General features: G+C 41.3%; 1 protein-coding gene across 2 annotated transcripts in view; it reads right to left on the bottom strand.

The window, feature by feature from the left end:
• SGSM3 (small G protein signaling modulator 3) overlaps positions 1-20717 on the bottom strand; it is a 51578-nt gene that overhangs the window by 10438 nt on the left and 20423 nt on the right. Inside the window, exon 1 of one of the 2 annotated variants that reach the window (XM_042947909.1) lies at positions 9943-10102. The exons of the other annotated variant lie outside the window; for it this stretch is intronic. The gene's annotated coding sequence lies outside the window, so the exon portion shown is untranslated. Of the gene's footprint in view, positions 1-9942; positions 10103-20717 lie in introns of those variants that run through there. 2 annotated transcript variants of the gene reach the window in all.

The raw sequence follows: 20717 nt of genomic DNA, 5'->3' as shown, positions 1-20717 counted from the left end.
CTGGCTGAGGGGCAGTGAGAAGGAAAAGTCACACTTGAAAGAAAAGGTTCCTATTCTGACCATTTCATCTGAGAGAGGACACAGGATATGTTCTGAAGCAGCTGTTGATGTTTTCAACAGTTCTGTGAGCCAAGGGGAGTGTCCACTCAGTTCCCATTGTTGTTAAAGGAGTGAATCCTATATACAGACTTCCGGATGCCCTAGGCTCAGGTACATATTTCTTCCGAGAAGAGAAGAGAAGAGAAGAGAAGAGAAGAGAAGAGAAGAGAAGAGAAGAGAGGAAGAGAAGAGAAGAGAAGAGAAGAGAAGAGAAGAGAAGAGAAGAGAAGAGAAGAGAAAGAGAAAAGAGAAAAGAGAAAAGAGAAAAGAGAAAAGAGAAAAGAGAAAAGAGAAAAGAGAAAAGAGAAAAGAGAAAAGAGAAAAGAGAAAAGAGAAAACCAGCCACCACCCAAACCTCCATGAATAAGTTTCCCCAAGCCAGAATCTTTGAGGAACCATTCAGTAGAACACAAATTAGCTTCTGGATCAATGCCTCTAATTCACCTCAATACTGACATTTACAACATCATCCAGCCGTCCAGCTTTACCATATTTGTCACCAGCCTTGCAGCTGGGAAACCAAGAGACCACAGTCTAATTTAGATCTCTCCTGCTGCCACTGAAACTCCTGCCTCCCTCCCTTTTATTGCCTTCTCACAAAATGAGGACTCAACAATAAAAAAGACAAAATGGGCAAAAGATCCACATATACATTTCCCCCAAAAAGAGATGTTAGTGGCCAAAGAGCAAGTCAAAGGCGCTGGATATCACTGCTCATCAGGGAAATGCAAATCAAAACCTTAATGAGATACCACCTCACACCCACTAAGATGGCTGTAGCAAAAAGAAAGTGCTGACAAGGACGTGGAGAAAGTGGAACCTTACACATCCCTGGTGGGACTTAAAATATAAAATTAAGCAGCTGCTGTTGCAAACAGTCTGGCAGTTTGTCAAAAAGGTAAACACGGAGTTCCCACATGACCAGTAATTCCACTCCTATAGTTATTCACCCAAGAGAAATGAAAGCATGTCCACCCGGAAACTTGTACACGGATGTTCACCACAGCATTATTCATTTTAGCCAAAAAGGAGAAAAAATCCAACTGGCAAATGGCTATACAAAATGTATGGACTGTCCATACAACAGAAAACTCTTTAGCTGTAAAAAGGAAAGTGAAGTATTGATACGTGCGGCCCTATCAATGAACCATGAGAATATTATGCTCAGTGAGGAGGCCGCTCACAAGACAATGAATACTGTAGGATTCTATTCAAGTGAAATGTCCAGAAAAGGCAAATTCATAGGTAGAAAATAGGGTAGTGAGTGCCAAGCTTGGGGATGGGGGGAGCAGTGGGACTGCAGAGTGACCACTAACAGGGTTTCCATTTGGGGAGAAGAAACATGTTCCGGAATGGGATAGTGGGGACAGTTGCACAACAGTAAGAAACACTAAAACCACTGAACTGTACACTTTAAAAATGGTAAATTTTATAGCATGTGAATTATATTTCAATTTTTAAAAATAAGAAAAAGCCATTGTCTGGCGTGTCCTCTCAATTTCTAACTTCCCATTTCTAACCTGCTCCTGTTAGATCTAAAAAGAATCTGTTATTACTTGAGCTTCAACAGAAATGCAGTTTCTGGAATAGCTTCTTCAGCCTTTTCTGAATATGAAGCCTTTTATTTCCAACTATGGAATGAAAGGCTTGGACTCTGTGAAATAAAAAGGAAGTAGCAATATGGAGAGGTGGCTGAAATATTTTAGGACAAGCTGCCTTCCAGTTTTTTAAATCATGTTCACCCAGACCCAGACCTAAAAGAAACATCTGCTTTTGTCAATTTTTCAGGTGGCCATTGCTGTTCTGGCCCACAGAACTTCTCCAGACTCTCTGCCACAGAATTCTGGTAGGCCAGAAGGGTCAGGTGACTGAGAAAGAAGCAAAAAAGCAAAGGGAACTTTTGAGAAAACATCACCCCATAGGTCCTTAGCTCGAGCCTATGCTCACAGTGGCCATGTGAAAAAAGTCCCCATTCTCTTCAAAGACCTATCTGCAAATCTGGGGGCAAGAGTCATCTCGTAGCTAGTAAGTGCAGCTCAACTGGTCACTAACCTCCACCCCTGCCTCAGACTCACCCTGACCATGCCACATTTGGCCTAAATGCCCATCAGGGAGGCCTTGCTGCCCAACTGGGAGAGCTGCTTCCAGACAAGCTCCACTGAGGGCCAGATGGCAGAACCTGCTTCCCTAACAGGTCAGCTGTCCTAGGCTTGCCTGTTCTGCGCAAGGACGGTAATGAGAACTGAATGTCTTCCTTCAGTGTAACAGATATGTAGGGCCTGGTTTCAATCAGAGTTTTGTGCTGGATAGAACATTACATATTTTTACATTAAAGGGACTGAGAAGTTTTAAAATCATGTCATCATTTAATCCTTATAACATGTTTTGAAGTAGATGCCTCTATTCGTTATACAGAAAAAATTAGCCTAGAAAAGACCCACGTACAGTTTTCCAAACAGACTCCAATAACGTAGCCTCCTACAAAACCATGCTACCTCCCATCTGGCCTGGTGCATTGATGTCACACAGCCACCAGCTAGATCATCACCAGCATCCTCATCACTGACACCACAGAGGTAGTGATTTGGTTGTTTTTTTCTGGAGGGACAGAGAAAGTGTGAAGGAAGCGGGTGTTGCTTACAGTGGAGGAAATGAGCTGTCTCCAGCTGTGGAGAGCCAGGGAGACAATTCCGACCTTGACCTGCCTCCCACTCATTCATTCACTCAACAAGCATTTACTGAGCACCACCACAACCCAGGCATGTTTTTTGTTTTGTTTTGTTTAAGTTTACTTATTTTGAGAGAGAGAATGAGCACAAGCGGGGGCGGGGCAGAGAGAGGGAGAGAGAAAATCCCAAGCAGGCTCTGTGCTAGAGCCTGGAGCGGGGCTCATCCCACGAAGCATGAGATCATGGCCTGAGCAGAAACCAAGAGTCGGATGCTTAACATCTGAGCCACCAGGCGTCCCCGGGCATGCCGGGCATGGTTCTAAAGGCTGAGATGCAACAGCAAAAATCCCAAGTCCCAGCTGTTACGTTACAGTAGAGAATCAGACAAAAAACACAGAAATAGCGGAGCCAGATCATGACAACTTCAGTACTGTAAGAAAAATAAATCAAGGTAAAGTGTAGAGAGTATAGAAGAGAGAGGCTATGTATAATAAAGTGGTCAGAAAAAAACTTTTGAGGATAAGGGGACATCTGAGCAAAGACTAAAGAAGGAAGTGAAGGATCAAGTCCTATCTGAGGGAAAAGGGAGACAGGCAGAAGGAACAGCTGGTGCCTCTGAGGCAGGAACATAATTGGAAGGCTGAAGCAGAAGCAAGGCAGCCAGCAGGCTGGGGACCAGGAAGGAAGAGCAAGAGCAAACCTGAGTGGGAGACACGGCAGGAGTCACAGTGGGCCTGACAGTGTGTGCAGACTTTGTATCTTATTCTCAGGGAGTTGGGACATCACAGCAGGGTTCTGCGCAGAGGGGAACCTGAATCTGACTTAGGTTTTAAAAGCTCTCTGGCTGCCGTGCAGAGGCAGGAGTGCCACTGGTGGGAATGACGTTGGCTTCACTACAGTGGGACCGGCAAGAAATGGTCAAATTCTAAATACACTTTAAAGAGGCTCTGCAATAATACGCATATGCCACATCTCCCGCCAACTGCCCTTGAGTCTCCAAGTCCCCAGTAGAAGCCGGATATGATATTGCTAAGCTGGGCAGGCAGGTTTTTCCTGCCTCTGGTCACTATGGCAACTTCCTGAAAGCAGCCATCTGGGAGTTGGTGGAAGCAGCTAAGAACTTAGCCACGTCACCAGCTGCCCTGCTGTTGTCACAGGGGTACAGAGGCAGAAAGAAACTTTTGAAAAACAGGATTGATGCAAGCAACTTTGAGGTGCCACAGAAGGATTTCTTTTTAATTAAATTTACATGCTTAAAGGAATCTTTTTACTCTGCCTCCAGTATATTTCTCCCTAGTTTGCAAATCCTACAATTTCCTGAAAGGCAAATTTTGTTCACAAAGCAAAGACTGAGATGAACCTGTAAATCTGTGTGTGTTAGGAAGGAGATTTTATCCTTCCTCCACTCTTGACCTTCTATCCTAGTTTTCTTGACAATACAGCAGGGTTGCCACAATTGCAGAGGTGGTCATACATTTGCCAGGGAACACGAAAGCCCAGAGCAGCAAAAACAGAAATATTTGTATTCTAAAGGGGCTGAGATCCCAAAGGCTGTTTTTCTCTGTGAAAAAATGATAGGACACCGAAAACTATTGGTAACAACTAATTGGGAGGGAGAGGTGGAAGGGCAGGGAAGTCCAAGAAAGGCTGGTGTAAGAGGATAATGTAGCTACTACAGACGCTTTAAAAAGTAAAATCTTAGGGGCGCCTGGGTGGCTCAGTCGGTTGAGCGTCCAACTTCAGCTCAGGTCACAATCTCAACAGTCTGTGAGTTCGAGCCCCAGGGTTGGGCTCTGTGCCGACAGCTGGGAGCCTGGAGCCTATTTAGGATTCTGTGTCTCCCTCTCTCTCTGCCCCTCCCCCGCTCATGCTCTGTCTCTCTGTCTCTCTCTGTGTCAAGAAATAAATAAACATTAAAAAAAAAAAGTAAAATCTTAAAGACCTAAATGTGAAACATGAAACCATGAAACTCCTAGAAGAAAACACAGGTAGTAATTTCTTTGAAATTGGCCTTAGTAATAACATTTTTCTAGATAGGTCCCTGAGGTAAGAGAAACAAACACAAAAATAAAACTATTGGGACTACACAAAATAAAAAACTACTGCACAGCAAACAATCAATAAAATGAAAAGGCAACCTATTGAATGAGAGAAGACATTTGCAAATGATATATGCAATAAAGGGCTAGTATCCAAAACATATAAAGAACTTGTGCAACTGAACACACACAAAAAAGGCAAATAATATGAATTAAAAATGGGCAGAGAACCTGAATAGACATTTTTCCAAAGAAAACATACAGACAGCCAACAGACAAACAGAAAGATGCTTAACATCACTCACTATCAGGGAAATGTAAATCAAAACCACAATGAGATACCACCTTACATCTGTCAGAATGGGTAGAATCAAAAAGACAAGAAAAATAACAAGTGTTGGCGAGGATGTGGAGAAAAAGGAATGCTCCTGCAGTATTGATGCAAATGCAAACTGGTGCAGCCACTGTGGAAAACAGTATGGAAGTTCCTCAAAAAATTAAAAATAGAAATACTGTATGATCCAATAATTATACTACTGGATATTTATCCATAGAAAACAAAAAATTTCATTTGAAAAGACATATGCAGGGGCACCTGGGTGGCTCAGTCGGTTAAGCGCCCGACTTCGGCTCAGGTCATGATCTCACAGTTCGTGGATTCAAGCCCCACGTCAGGCTCTGTGCTGACAGCTCAGAGCCTGAAGTGCTTCAGATTCTGTGTCTCCCTCTGTCTCTGCCCCTACCCCACTCGTGCTCTGTCTCTCAAAAATGAATAAATGTTAAAAAACATTTTAAAAAAAGATATATGCACTCCTATATTTACTGCATTATTTGCATTATTTACATTGCCAAGATAGGCAACCCAGATGTCCATCGACAGATGAATGGATAAAGATGATACTGAGGTGCCTGGGTGGCTCAGTCAGTTAAGTGTCTGACTCTTGATGTCAGCTCAGGTCATGATCACAGGGTTATGAGATCAAGTCCTGTGTCAGGCTCCATGCTAGGCATGGACCTGCTTAGGATTCTCTCTCTCCCTCTCTCTCTGCCCCTCTCCCACTCATATGTGCTCCCTCTCTCTCTTAAAAAAAAAAAAAAAAAAGAAGGGGCGCCTGGGTGGCTCAGTCGGTTAAGTGGCCGACTTTGGCTCGGGTCATGATCTCGCGGTCCGTGAGTTCGAGCCCCGCGTCGGGCTCTGTGCTGACGGCTCAGAGCCTGGAGCCTGTTTCAGATTCTGTGTTTCCCTCTCTCTGACCCTCCCCTGTTCATGCTCTATGTCTCCAAAAAAAAAAAAGAAGAAGAAGAAGATGTACTGTTCACACACATGCACACACACAATGGACTACTACTCAGCCATAAAAAGGATAAGATCTTGCCATTTGTGACAGCATGGAGAGACCTAGAGGGTATTACACCAAGTGAAATAAGCCAGAGAAAGACAAATATCAGATGACTTCACTTTTATGTGGACTCTAAAAAACAAAACAAGCAAACAGACAGAAAGCAGAAACAGACCCATAAATACAGAGAACAAATTGTTGGTTGCCAGAGGTGAGGGAGGTGAGGGGGTGGGCAACATGGGGGAAGGGGAGTGGGAAATGCAGGCTTCCAGCTATGGAATGAACAGGTCATGGGGATGAAAAGTACAGCACAGGGAACACAGTCAGTGGTACTGTAATGGTGATGTATGACAGATGGTAGCTACACTTGTGGTGCACAGCATAACACGTGCAACTTGTCTAATCGCTATGTTGTACGCTTGAAACTAATATAACATTGTATGTCAACTATACTTCAATAAAAAAATCAGACAATAAATGATCAGTGGTACATGAACATTTTATTGGAAAATATTTTGAGTACTTTTCTCAAGGTAGGGTACAGAAACATAGGGATTCTTACTGGTTTTTCTTACTGGCTTCTCTTCCTCAGCATACCTCTAAAATGTATGTGGGCTCCACCCTCGGCCCTTGCTTTCCTTACTCAGAGCTATTCCGGCAACCTCATGCGCTGTCCAAGCTTCACAACCACTCTTTCCTCTGAGGACACCTTTCCCCCAAGCTCCAGGCTCCTATTTCCAGCTGCTTCCTTCTGCCAACATTATCTTCCTGAAATGTAAATCTGATCCCTGATCTCCTGCTTAACTCACACCTAGAATAAGGGCCACATTCTCTAACAACACAAGGTCCTACACCACCTGCTTCCACCTCTCTCTCCCCACATCTACCTTACACTACAGTGATGCTGGTCTACCCCTATCAGCTGCCCAAATGTCTCCATTCTTTAGTGTATAGTGGTCTTCTCCTTATGTCAGGTAGACTCCCATTTATAACAACTCGACTGAAACAACACCTTGTTACAGAAAGAAGCCTTCTGTAGTAACCAGCCTCCAAGATGGCCCCAAATGATTCCACCTCCTGGTATTCACATCCTGTGTAGGTCCTCTCCACACTGAACTCCAGCTAACCTCTGAGACCAATCAATACAGCAGCAGTCACCATGCATAACTTCCAAGGATACGCCATAGATGGCACTGCAGCTTCCACCTTGGTCTCTTGTATCACCTGCTCCGGCGGAAGTCAGCTGCCATGCTGTGAGGACACCCAAGAAGCCCCATGGAGAGGCACCAACTTCGCAAGCCACTTAAGTGAGCCACCTTGGAAGCAGATCCCCTAGTCCCAAGCTTTCAGATGACTGCAGCTCCAGCCCAACATCTAACAGCAATGTCATAAGAGACTCTCTCCTCTCATGAGCCACAATCTCCCAACCAAGATGCTCCTGAATTTCTGACCCATAGAAACTGTAAGAGATAATAAATGATTATTTTTGTTTTAAGCCACTAAGTTTTAGGGTGATGTGTATGCATCCAAGATAACTAATATACCTTCATGTCTCTTCTCTGCCTTTAGCTGAGGTTCTCCCCCTGTGCTCCTATAAAGCCTTGTGAATAAGTCTATCACAGCACTTATCCCATAGCATTTTTATCCCTTTTTCTTTTTTGGCCCACTGACCCCACAAAACTAGACTGCATCTTGCTTCCCTCTGTATCCCTGGCACTCAGAAGTCTCTCAATAAGCATTTATCTAACATGTTAGATAAATAAGACGAATGAAAGCACAACAGCAAATGAAAAAAAAAAGTAAATAGAAAAAAAAAGTAAAAACATTTCATACCATGGTAATAACTAACTGGTATTTTATTTATGCCATATTCTCCCTTCTTCTGGGTGTCTGGAAAATAGCAACCTCCCTACCACACTAACCCCAAACTTTTGAAACTGCTTCCCTTACTCACTTTTTTCCATCTACATAATTCTGGGAAGCTGTTTACATTTATGTGACTTCATCTCTCTGACCCTAGTTGATTGGTTCTGGGTGAACACAGATGTGAAATGGACCAATCATACAACTCAACAGCTATTGCCAAACATGATGAGACCAGGCATGAGTGTCTTTCCCAAAATAGCCTAATAAATCCCTTCTCGGAGGTTTTGAATTTGAGACCCAGAGAGCCAAGGAGATCAGACCCTTTGGTGATGGAAGCATTCATATACATACAAACACACATGAATATATATATACACATATATATATATATATATATGTATGTATAACTATATGTATTTACATATATATGTACATAAACATACATAAACTATTTTTTTAAGTTTATTTGAGAGAGAGAGAGAGAGAGAGCATAAGCAAGGGAGGGACAGAGAGAAAGAGAGAATCCCAAGAAAGCTCCATGCTGTCAGGGCAGAGCCTGACATGGGGCACAAAGCCACAAATTTTGAGATCATTACCTGAGCCAAAATTAAGAGATGGACACTCAATGATTGACTGAGCCACCCAGATGCCCCCATAAAACTACTTTTTTAAATATAATACTCAGGGGCGCCTGGGTGGCTCAGTCAGTTAAGCATCTGACTCTTGATTTCAGCTCAGGTCATGATCTCAGGTCATGTGAGATCGAGCCCTACATCAGGCTCTGCACTGACAGTGGGAAGCCTGCTTGGGATTCTCTCTCCTTCTCTCTCTGCCCCTCCCCTGCTCGTGCGTGTGTACACACTCTCTTAAAATAAATAAAATCTTTAAATAAATAAATAAATAAATAAATAAATAAATAAATAAATACAATACAATACAATACAATACAATACTATACTATACTATACTATACTATACTATACTATACTCAAGGTGCCTGGCTGGCTCAGTCAATAGGACATGTGGCTCTTGGTCTCGATTATCATAAGCCCCATACTGGGCATGGAGCCTACTTAAAAAAAAAAATGATGAAATAAAATACTCAATGCTGTAAAAACTAGTTTTGTGAAAGAAAATTAGTTCGGGGCACCTGGATAGCTAAGTCGGATAAGTGTCTGACAGGCTCAGGTCATGATCTCATGGTTCGTGAGTTCGGACCCTGCATTGGGCTCTCTGCTGTCAACACAGATCCCACTTTAGATCCTCTGTCCCCCTCTTTCTCTGACCCTCCTCTCTCTCTCTCTCAAAATAAATAAACTTAAAAAAAAATTAGTTCACTCATGAATTGCTATAAATTGGTATGTTCCCTTGGGAATGGAATACCCATAAATATTTTCATACTCTTTGATCCAGTAAGTTCCTCCTGGAAATGTAAAGCAACAATTCAACAGGGGCGCCTGGGCGGCTCAGTTGGTTGAGCGTCCGACCTCGGCTCAGGCCATGATCTCACGGCTCGTGGGTTTGAGTCCCGCGTCGGGCTCTGTGCTGACAGCTCAGAGCCTGGAGCCTGCTTCAGATTCTGTGTCTCCCTCTCTCTCTGCCCCAACCCACTCGCATTCTGTCTCTGTCTCTCTCAAAAATAAACATCAAAAAAAATTTAAAAAAAATTCAATAGAAGCAAAACAGTATGTGCATGAAAATGTTTACTTCAACATTTTGATATAATGACACAATAAAATGTGACTCAATCATTTCAAATTCCAACTATGGACTTCCACATCTGGCCAAGACAGTTACAAGGATTTACTTTCCCAACTTGAGCTAAAACAGAAAAATACATGAAACAATGGTTTTCAGACATTGGAAGACAGGCAGCACAGGACAGTGAGCCCTGAGACAGAGAAAACAAATCATCATCCCAGTTCCCACCTGGATAGTTTGCCGGCTGGCCCAGGACACAGAGTGGAGAGCTAGAGGAGGCCAAAGCAGAGCAAAGACATGGAGAAGGGAGGCTTGCACAGAACTTGCAAAGAACTCCAGAAATCTGCAGAGGGTGTTCCCAATCTTCATCCGAATACTGGTCACAGCATGTGTGTGAGGAAAGTACCCAGGGTTGGCAAAAGAAAAACCTGAAAGGAAAATGAGGAATACCTGAAGCTCATCCCACTGGGTCATCACAATGCATTCTCCCTTTTATACATTGTGGAATGCAATTTGCTAAAACTAAGTTGAGAATATCTGGATCTATGCTGATGAAGGACATATGATCTGTTTTCTTTCCTAGTAACGCCTTTTTTGGTATTGATGTCAGGACAACATTTGCTATAGAATGATTTGGAAAGTCGTCCCTCCCTTTCAATTTTCAGGAAGAGTTTGTGTAGAAGCTGGTATTACTTCTTCCTTAGATGTTAAGTACAAATCACCAATGAAATCTTCTGTGCCTGGAGTTTTCTTTGTGGAAAGGTTTCCAACTACAATTTATTTAATAGTGATGAGGTGATTCAGATTATCTTTTTCTTCTTGAGTGAGCTTTGGTAGTTTGTGCACTTTCAAGGAATCTGTCCATTGTTTAAGTTGTTGAATTTACTGGTGAATTTAATGCAAAGTATGCAGAAGAACGGGGGGGGGGGGGGGAGTCATAGATAACAAAGATAACAACAGAAATCAGTGAAGTGGACACAAAAATATAGAGGAAAAATCAATGAAACTAAAATTTGCTCCTTAGCGAAGATCAATAAAATCAATAAACCTCTGAAAAAAGTGAGAAGACAGAGATTACCAATATCAGGAATGAAAGAGGATATATCACTACAGATCCCAGAAACAGTAAAAAGATAATAAGAGAATATTATGAACATTTCATGTAAGTTCCACAATGCATAAAAAGAACAACACCATCAAGACCAATTGGGATTTGTCTTGGGAATGCAAGACATGTTCAATATTTAAAAATCAATCAATGTAATTAAGTGTAGCAACAGCCTAAAGAAGAAAAACTATGTTTATCTCAACAGATACAGAAAAAAATGTTTGATAAAAGGCAATATCCATTCATGATTTAAAAAAAAATCTCAATAAACTAGTCATAGAAGAAAACTTCACTTAATAAAGGAGATCTACAAAAATCCTACAGTTGGGGTGCCTGGGCAGCAACTCTTGGTTTTGGCTCAGGTCACAATCTCATGGTTCATGAGCTCAAGTCCCACATTGAGCTCTGGGCTGACAGCTTGGAGCCTGGAGCCTGCTTCAGGTTCTGTCTCCCTCTCTCTCTGCCCCTCCTCCGCTTGCGTTCTGTCCCTCAAAAATACATTTAAAAAATGTTTTTTAATCCCACAGTTATTTATTTTTTATGTATTTATTATTTATTTTTATATACAAAAATATTATTTATATATATAATATATATAAATATATATATAAATATATAATAATATATTTTAATTATATTATATATTAATATATTACATATTACATATTACTGTATTATATAATATAAATATATATAAATAACATAAATAATATAAATAAATATATTATTATACATATAAATATATATTTTATTTATTTATTTTTATTTATTTACTTTTTTATTCTGAAACAGATAGAGTGGGGGAAGGGCAGAGGGAGAGGGACAGTGAGAATCCCAAGCAGGCTCCACACTGCGAGTGCAGAACCTGACGCGGGGCTCGAACCTACAAAACTATGAGATCATGACCTGAGCTGAAATCAAGAGTCAAACGCTCAACTGACTGAGACAACCAGGTGCCCCTACAGTTAACATCTTAATGATGAAAGACTGAATGCTTTACCCTTAAGACTGGGAACAAGGAAAGGATGCAACATAATTCTAATCAAAATCCTAGGATTTCTTGGAGAAATTGACAAGTTGATTCTAAAATTTAAACGAATGAGCAAAGGAATCAGAATACTCAAAACAATTTTCAAAAAGCAGAAAGCTGGAGGCGTGCCTGGGTGGCTCAGTTGGTTAAGTGTCTGACTTCGGCTCAGGTCATGATCTCACGGTTCATGGGCTCAAGCTCTGCATCGGGCTCTGTGCTGACAGCTCAGAGCCTGTAACTGACTTCAGATTCTGTGTCTTCCTCTCTCTCTGCCTTTCCCCTGCTTGCACTCTCTCTCTCACAAAAATAAACATTAAAAAATTTTTAGAAAAAAAAAGCATAAAGCTGGAGAATTCACACTACTTTATTTCTATACTTATTATAAAGCTGCAGTACAGTGTGGCACTGGCAAAAGGACAAACACATAAAACAATGGAACAGAACAGACAATCCAGAAATAGACCCATACATATTGCCAATTAATGTTATGGTTAAACTGTGTTTCCCCAAAAAAGGTATGTTGATGTCCCAACCCTCGATACCTCAGAATGTGACCTTATTTGGAAACTGGGTCTTTACTAATTTAACCAACTTAAAATGACATCATTAAGGTGAGCCCTAATTCAATATGACTGTTGTCCTTATAAAAATGTGGACACAGGGGCGCCTGGGTGGCTCAGTGGATTGGCTGTCCGACTTCAGCTCAGGTCATGATCTCACAGTCCGTGAGTTCGAGCCCCGTGTCAGGCTCTGTGCTGCCAGCTCAGAGCCTGGAGCCATCTTCGGATTCTTTGTCTCCCTCTCTCTCTGCCCCTCCCCTGCTCATACTCTGTCTCTCTCTGTCTCAGAAATAAATAAAAACATTTAAAAAAAAATAGATAAAAAAAAATGTGGACACAGACCTACAGAGAGGGAAGACAATGTGAAGAGACACAGGGAGAACACTATGTGAAGCAGAGACTAGAATTACGCTGTAACAAGCCAACAAACATCTGGGGCTACCAGAAGCTGGAAGAGGCAAGGAAGGATCCTTCCTCTACAGGTTGCAGGATAAGCATGGCCCTAATGACACCTTGATTTTAGACTTATGGCCTCCGAAATTGTGAAATAATATTACTGTCGTTCCGAATCAGACAGTTTGTGATACTTTACTATGGCAGCCATAGAAATGAATGCAATTAATTTTCAGCAAAAATACAAATGCAATCCAATGGAGAAAGAAGAGTCTTTGCAACAAATGGTCCTAAAAAAACTGGACAGTCATCTGTAAAAAATTAACCTTAATCCATACCTCACATCACATACAAAAAATTAACTCAAAATGGATCGCAGACCTAAATGTAAAACCCAACACTAAAACTTCTATTTTTTTTTTTAAGTAAGCTCTAGGCCCAACACAGAGCTCAAACTCATAACCCCAAGATCAAGAGTTGCATGCTGTATGGACTGAGTCAGCTGGATTCCCTGAACACTAAAACTTCTAGAAGAAAACAGGAAAAAATGTTTATGACCTTGATTAGGCAAAGATTACTTAGATTTTACTCTAAAAGCATGATATATCAAAGAAAAAAGGTGATAAGTTGGACTTTAACAAATCAAAGCCACAAATGGTAGAAAATATTTTCAAATCACATATCTGATTAAGGACATGTATCTAGACTATTAGGAATTCTCAAAATTCAGTAAGCAAAAAAACAAGCAACCCAATTTAAAAAAGGAGGGGCAGGGGCGCCTGGGTGGCTCAGTCGGTTAAGCGTCCGACTTCAACTCAGGTCACGATCTCGCGGTCTGTGAGTTCGAGCCCCGCGTCGGGTTCTGGGCTGATGGCTCAGAGCCTGGAGCCTGCTTCCGATTCTGTGTCTCCCTCTCTCTGTGCCCCTCCCCCGTTCATGCTCTGTCTCTCTCTGTCTCAAAAATAAATAAAAACGTTAAAAAAAAAAAATTTTTAAAAGGAGGGGCAGAGATTCAAACAGAAACGTTTTTAAGGGCAGCTGGCTGGCTCAGTTGGAAGAGCAGGAGACTCCTGATTTTTTTTTTTTTTTTAATGTCTACTATTTATTTTTGAGAGAGAGAGAGAGAGAGACAAAGTGCAAGCAGAGGAGGGGCAGAGAGAGGGGGAGATAAAGAATCTGAAGCAGGCTCCAGGCTCTGAGCTATCAGCACAGAGCCCGACACAGGGCTCGAACTCATGAACCGCGAGATCATGACCTGAACCGAATTCAGATGCTTAACTGACTGAGCCACCCAGGTGCCCCCTGAGACTCCTAATCTTGAGTTTGCGAGTTCAAGCCCTACATTGGGTGAGAGGCTACTTAAATGAATAAAAAGAAACATTTTCAAATTATATATACAAATGACAAGTATGTGGAAATATACTCAATATCATTACTCATTAGGGAAATGCAAATTAAAACCACAATATTACCACACACATATTAAATGACTAAAGTTTAAAAAAAAAAAAAAAAGCTAAACACTAACACCACCAAAACCTAACAATATCAAGTGCTGATGAGGATGCAGAGCAACTAGAACTCCCCTACGTTGTTGGTGGGAATGCAAAATGGTACAGTAATTTTGGAAGTTTCTTATAGAGCTAAACATAACATAATACAACCCAACAGTCCTACTCCTGGGTATATTTATCTAAGTGAAATGAAAATTTTTGTTCATCAAAAAAATCTGTATGTAAATGTTTACAGCGGCTTTATCCATGATTGCCAAAATCTGAAAACAACCCAATATCTTAACTGGTAAATGGATAAAGAATTGTGATAAACCCATATAATGGGTTACTAATCAGCAAAACAAACAAAATAAAATAAGCAACTACTGACACACTCGACAACAGACAAACTTCAAGTGTATTATGCTAAAGGAAAGAAGTCAGATTGAAAAAGATACATACGGCAGGATTCCAGCTTTAGGACATCCTGGAAAGAGCAAACTACATATAGGTACAGAAAACAGACCAGTAGTTTCTATAGGATGGGGGTAGGGGGAAGAGTTAACTATATAGTTACACAGGGTAATTTGTGGGGTGAGAGAAATTCGGTATCCCGATTGTTGGTAATTCTGTAATTATATGTATCTGTCAGAGCCTGCAGACTTGTACACTAAAAGGAATGAATTTTATCATATGTAAATTATACCTTAGTAACATAAAAGAAGAAAAAAAACATTATGCTTAGTGAAAAAAGCCAGACACAACAGGATAAAAATTCCAATTATTGGGACTAAGCAATATGGATACTATTTATGATCTAACATTACATGAAAACACTATAATGCAGGATGCACACCCAGAAATATGTAAATTCTTCAGTCATTCACTCCCTAAATATTTCTCCAACACATGTTATGTGCTAGGACAACAATGATTTACAGCCTAGAGGGGAAAATCAAACAGAAACAAATAAACAGATGGACAAATAAATGAGAATTCCCAAATGTGGGAGGTACTCTGACTAAAACAAAAGGCTGATGTGATATAGAATCCAAGGAAGGAATCTCTGAAGTACTGTTTGGGTTGATAACTGAAGGACAGGAAGCTAGCCTTGCAAAGATCTAGGAGTGGAGAGTCATAGGACAGAAGGAATGACAAATCCAAAGGCTCTGAGGTGGGTAAGACCTTGGAGGGACAAAAAAGAGCTCAGTATAACTGAAACATGATGAACAAGAGAGACAAAGTTAAGAGGGAACGGGAGAGGTCTACCTCTGTGCTGACAGCCTGGAGCCTAGAGCTTGCTTTGGCTTCTGTGTTTCCCTCTCTCCCTGCCCCTCCCTCACTTGTGCGCTCTCGCTCTCTCTCTCTCTGTCTCTCCCTCAAAAATAAACATTAAAATTAAAAAATAAAATAAAAATAAATGTTTCTCAGATATCCAGTTGGAGAAGATAAGTAGGTGGCTGGATATACAAGTGTACATCTTCATGGAACTGTCAGAACTAAAGAGATAAATTTGGGAGTCTTTCATTCATCTACCCAATCAACAAAAAAAATTTCTGAGCAACCACTATGTGCCAAACACTGTTCCATGTGCTAGGGAGACAGCAATAAAACAAGACAGACAAAACTCTTGCTCCTGTGAACCTGCAGCTTCCTTATCTGTAAAAGGGGATGACAAATGAGAAAATGTAAGTAAATACTTACCATAATACCTGGCACATAGTATGTACTTAGTAGATGCCAGCTATTAACATTAGTGACAGAAAAAGACAATATAATAAGTGAGTAAGATAATTTCAGAGTAATAATACATACTATGAAAAAAACCCCACAGAATAATAAGTTTCAGAGTGATAGGTAGGGGCAGATGGGCTATTTTTGAGGAGTGGTCGGAGAAGGCCTGAGGAGATGACATTTCAGCTGACACCACAGAGATGACAAGGAACCAGTTCTGCAGAGACCTAGAAGGACAGCCCAAGCAGAAGAGATGGCTCATGCAAGGGTCTTAAAGAACTAGAGTTTATTACACTGGAGAAATAACAGGCTAGTGTGTCGGAGGTAGAACGATGAGGGGGGAAATAGCAGACAGCTCTGGAGAGGCAGACAGGAGCTAGCTTACAGAGGGCCTTCTACCCATGGTAAAGAGGCTGGGTTTTTATTTTAATGGGAAGCCACTAGAGAGCTTTGATTGAGCAGGGGCGTGACATGGTCTGACTCATGTTTTAAAGAAATCCCACTGGCTGCACTGGCTGCTGTGTAAAGAATGAACTACAGAAGGCCTAAGGATAGAAGTTATTATAGTTACCCAGGAAAGAGATAGTATCTCTGACTAAAGTAGCTGAGATGGTGACAAGTAACTAGATTCTGGATACAATGTGGAGGTGGAGAGGTAGATAACAGAATAAAGAGTCAATGACAACTCCTAGATTTTTTACCTGAGCAACTGTGCAGGTCCTATTAATCAAGATAAGGAAGACTATGGGGGAGAGCAAGTTTCAGGTTTAGAAATCAAGAGATCTGCTTTGGTCATGTTAAGTCGAGATGCCTATTAGCCCTCTAAGTGGAGATGTCAATTAGGCAATTGTGTATATGAGTATAAAGTTCACAGACGTCAAAACTACAGGTGTGAATCTGGGAATCATCAGGACTAGCTGTCCCGGCTAAGGAGAGAATGCAGAGTAGGAGGTCTAGAACCAAATCCTGGAACATTCCAACACTTAGAGGTTAGGCAGGAAAGGAACAGGAAATAAGATTTGAGGGGTGGCCAGTGAAGTAGAAGGAACACTAGTAGTGTGTGGTGCTGTAGAAACCAAGAGGAGGAGGAGGAAGAGGAGGAAGAGGAGGAAGAGGAGGAAGAGGAGGAAGAGGAGGAAGAGGAGGAAGAGGAGGAAGAGGAGGAAGAGGAGGAAGAGGAGGAAGAGGAGGAAGAGGAGGAAGAGGAGGAAGAGGAGGAAGAGGAGGAGGAAGAGGAGAGAAGATGATGATGATGATGATGATGATGATGATGATAATCAGTGTCATGTACCACCCAGAGGTAAAGTGGTAAGAGGACAGAGAATGGGTCGCTGGTTCTGCAAGCTGGAGGTTTTTGGTGATCTTGACAAGAGTTTTAAGTTTTTTTTTTTTTTAAACATTTATTTATTTTTGAGACAGAGACAGAGACATGAGTGGGGGAAGGTCAGAGAGAGAGGGAGGCACAGAATCCGAAGCAGGTTCCAGGCTCTGAGCTGTCAGCACAGAGCCCGACGCGGGGCTTGAACTCACGAGCCGTGAGATCATGACCTGAGCTGAAGTCGGACGCTTAACCGACTGAGCCACCCAGGCGCCCCAAGAATTTTAAGTTTTAATGGTGAAGGTGACAGTCCAATTAGAGTGAGCTGAAGAGAGAACAGGAGAAAAGTGGAATCATCAGCATCAAGACAGTACATGATTTAAAATACAATAACTGGACACCTGGGTGGCTCAGTCGGTTAAACATCCGACTCTTGATCCCGGCTCAGGTCATGATCTCACAGTTCGTGAGATAGAGTCCTGCGTCCAGCTCTGCACTGATAGCACGACCCCTGCTTGGGATTCTCTCTCTCTCCCTCTCTCTCTACCCCTCCCCTGCTCATGCTCACGCTCTTTCTCTCTCAAATAAATAAACAAAACAAAATGTGAGATAAATTTTTTTAAAAAGCGTAAGTGGGAAAAAAAGTGCAAATATCAGAAATAGCTTATCTACAACTGTGAAAAAGATCTCCTTCTCTTCTCATTTGTAGCTAACACTTTACTAACACTGCTCAGCATGAATCTGACATCTTAGCAACCTGTGAAGTCAGGAACTCCCCAAGCCGCTAACAGGTAAGTCTGTCATTTTTCAAGTTACTATAACAAGTTTCCCCCCAGTAGTTTAAGTAATCACTGGAAAAACAAGTGACAACACTTTAACAGTCAAGTTTCCAAGGCACCATTTTTCCTTGTTGTTGTTTTGCTGTTTTTAAAGCCTAAACCAAATCCCCAGGTGTGACTTCACCTGGGGCTGTAGTTGCTTTCCATTATATTCAAGTACAACACTTTCCAAAGGCAAAGCCACCGAAAGCACTTTAGTGATTTTTTTAAAGTTTATTTATTTTGAGAGAGAAAGCGTGAGCAGGGGAGGAGCAGAGAGATGGAGAGAGAGAATCCCAAGCAGCCTTTGCACCACCAGCACAGAGCCCACTGCAGGGCTAAAACCCATGCCGTGAGACCATGACCCGAGCCGAAACCAAGAGTCAGACTGACTGAGCTACCCAGGCAGCCCGCCACTGAAAGCATTTTAAAGGAAAAAAGATGCTTATAAACCAGGAGACTAGAAAAGTACAGGAATTGTAAGGTGGGCTGTAAGGGGAAAATGCTATTTCCAAATCCAAAAACTTTTACAGAAATACTTCCCTGTCCCCTGAATTTCTCCACAGTTCATGCACCTGGTCCCCAGCCACAACCTAAGCTGGGGTCTGGTGGGACACTGGCTGTTAGAGCCCAAGGCTCAGGAGCGCTTCTTTCCAACACCTCTGAGCACTCTGAACAGAATCAATTCTTTTCCAATGAGAATACAGTCAGATACAAACACAAATGATAAACTTAAAACTATAGCAGGATAAATTTGGGTTCTAGGTCAGGAGAAAATCTCTAGAGTATAAACACAGTCACTGGGTTTCTCTTGGGAAGTTCTGCACTCTTCTCTGACTTTTGTACTTATGCAACATTAATGGAAATCAAAATTTTAAAAAATTCTGTCACAAATCTGCTACTCCAATAAATCATTTTCTTCCCTTCTGTGTTCTTAGTTTTTCTCTATATATGCACAGTTCTAACAATACATATTTTAAAATATTTTTCTGTACTGAGCACTAAATTACCAAAAATTTCCCCAGTAACCAGAGTTTTTATAGCCATATATTCTGTAATTGACTTATCTAGTCATCTGTTGTTACAGCTGAGCACCTAACAGCAAAATCTGCAATAAAAACAATTCTATGAGAAACTCTCCCTTTGAAAATTGTTTAAATGAAATTAACGAATCTGTCTCATTTCGGAGAGGATTTGGATTTTTGAAGATTTGCCTTTTCTACTCTAAAGTGCCAACTTTTGTATTATAAAGGTGCAATCATCAAGATAGTATGGTACTGGCACAAAAACAGAAACTCAGATCAATGGAACAGAATAGAGAACCCAGAAATGGACCCACAAACTTATGGCTAACTAATCTTTGACAAAGCAGGACAGAATATCCAATGGAAAAAACACAGTCTCTTCAGCAAATGGTGCTGGGAAACTGGACAGCAACATGCAAAAGAATAAACCTGGACCACTTTCTTACACCTTACACAAAAATAAACTCAAAATGGATGGAAGTCCTAAACATACGATAGGAAGCCATCAAAATCCTAGAGGAGAAAACAGGCAACAACCTCTTTGACCTCGGCTGCAGCAACTTCTTACTTGACATGTCTCTGGAGGCAAGGGAAACAAAAGTAAAAATGAACTACTGGGACCCCATCAAGATGAAGAGTTTCTGCGCAGCAAGGAAACAATCAGCAAAACTAAAAGGCAACTAACTGATGGGATGGGAGAAGATATTTGTAAATGACATATCAGGTAAAGGGTTAGTATCCAAGATCTATAAAGAACTTATCAAAATCAACACCCATAAGAAATAATCTAGTGAAGAAATGGGCAAAAGATATGAATAGACACTTTTCCAAAGAAGACATACAGATGGCTAACAGACACATGAAAGGATGTTCAACATCACTCATCATCAGGGAAATACAAATCAAAACCACAATGCTCCTGGGTGGCTCAGTTTGTTAAGCATCCAACTTTGGCTCAGGCCATGATCTTGAAGTCCATGAGTTTGAGCCCCACACTGGGCTCTGTGCTGACAGCTCAGAGCCTGGAGGATTCTGTGTCTTCCTCTCCCTCTCTGCCCCTCCCCTGTTCACATTCGGTCTCTCTCTCTCTCAAAAATAAACATTAAAAAGAAATTAAAAAAAAAAACACACACAATGAAATACCACCTCGCACCTGTCAGAATGGTTAAAATTAACAACTTAGGCAACAACAAACGTTGGTGAGGATGCAGAGAAAGAGGAACCCTTTTGCACTGTTGGTGGGAATGCAAACTGGTGCAACAACTCTGGAAAACAGTATGGAGGTTCCTCAAAAAAACAAAACAAAACAAAACAAACATACAACTACCCTATGACCCAGCAATTGCACTACTAGGTATTTATCCAAAGGATACAAAAATGCTGATTTGAAGGGGCACATGCATCCCAATGTTTACAGCAGCACTATCAACAATAGCCCAAGTATGGAAAGAGGCCAAGTATCCATCGACTGATGAATGGATAAAGAAGATGTGGTGTGTACACAGACGATGGAATATTACTCAG

The sequence above is a fragment of the Panthera leo genome, chromosome B4 (assembly GCF_018350215.1).
Source record: "Panthera leo isolate Ple1 chromosome B4, P.leo_Ple1_pat1.1, whole genome shotgun sequence".
In the NCBI taxonomy this organism is placed as follows: Eukaryota; Metazoa; Chordata; class Mammalia; order Carnivora; family Felidae; genus Panthera; species Panthera leo.
The sequence above is the reverse complement of the archived record's forward strand: the minus strand, read 5'-3'. Positions and strand labels throughout refer to the sequence as shown.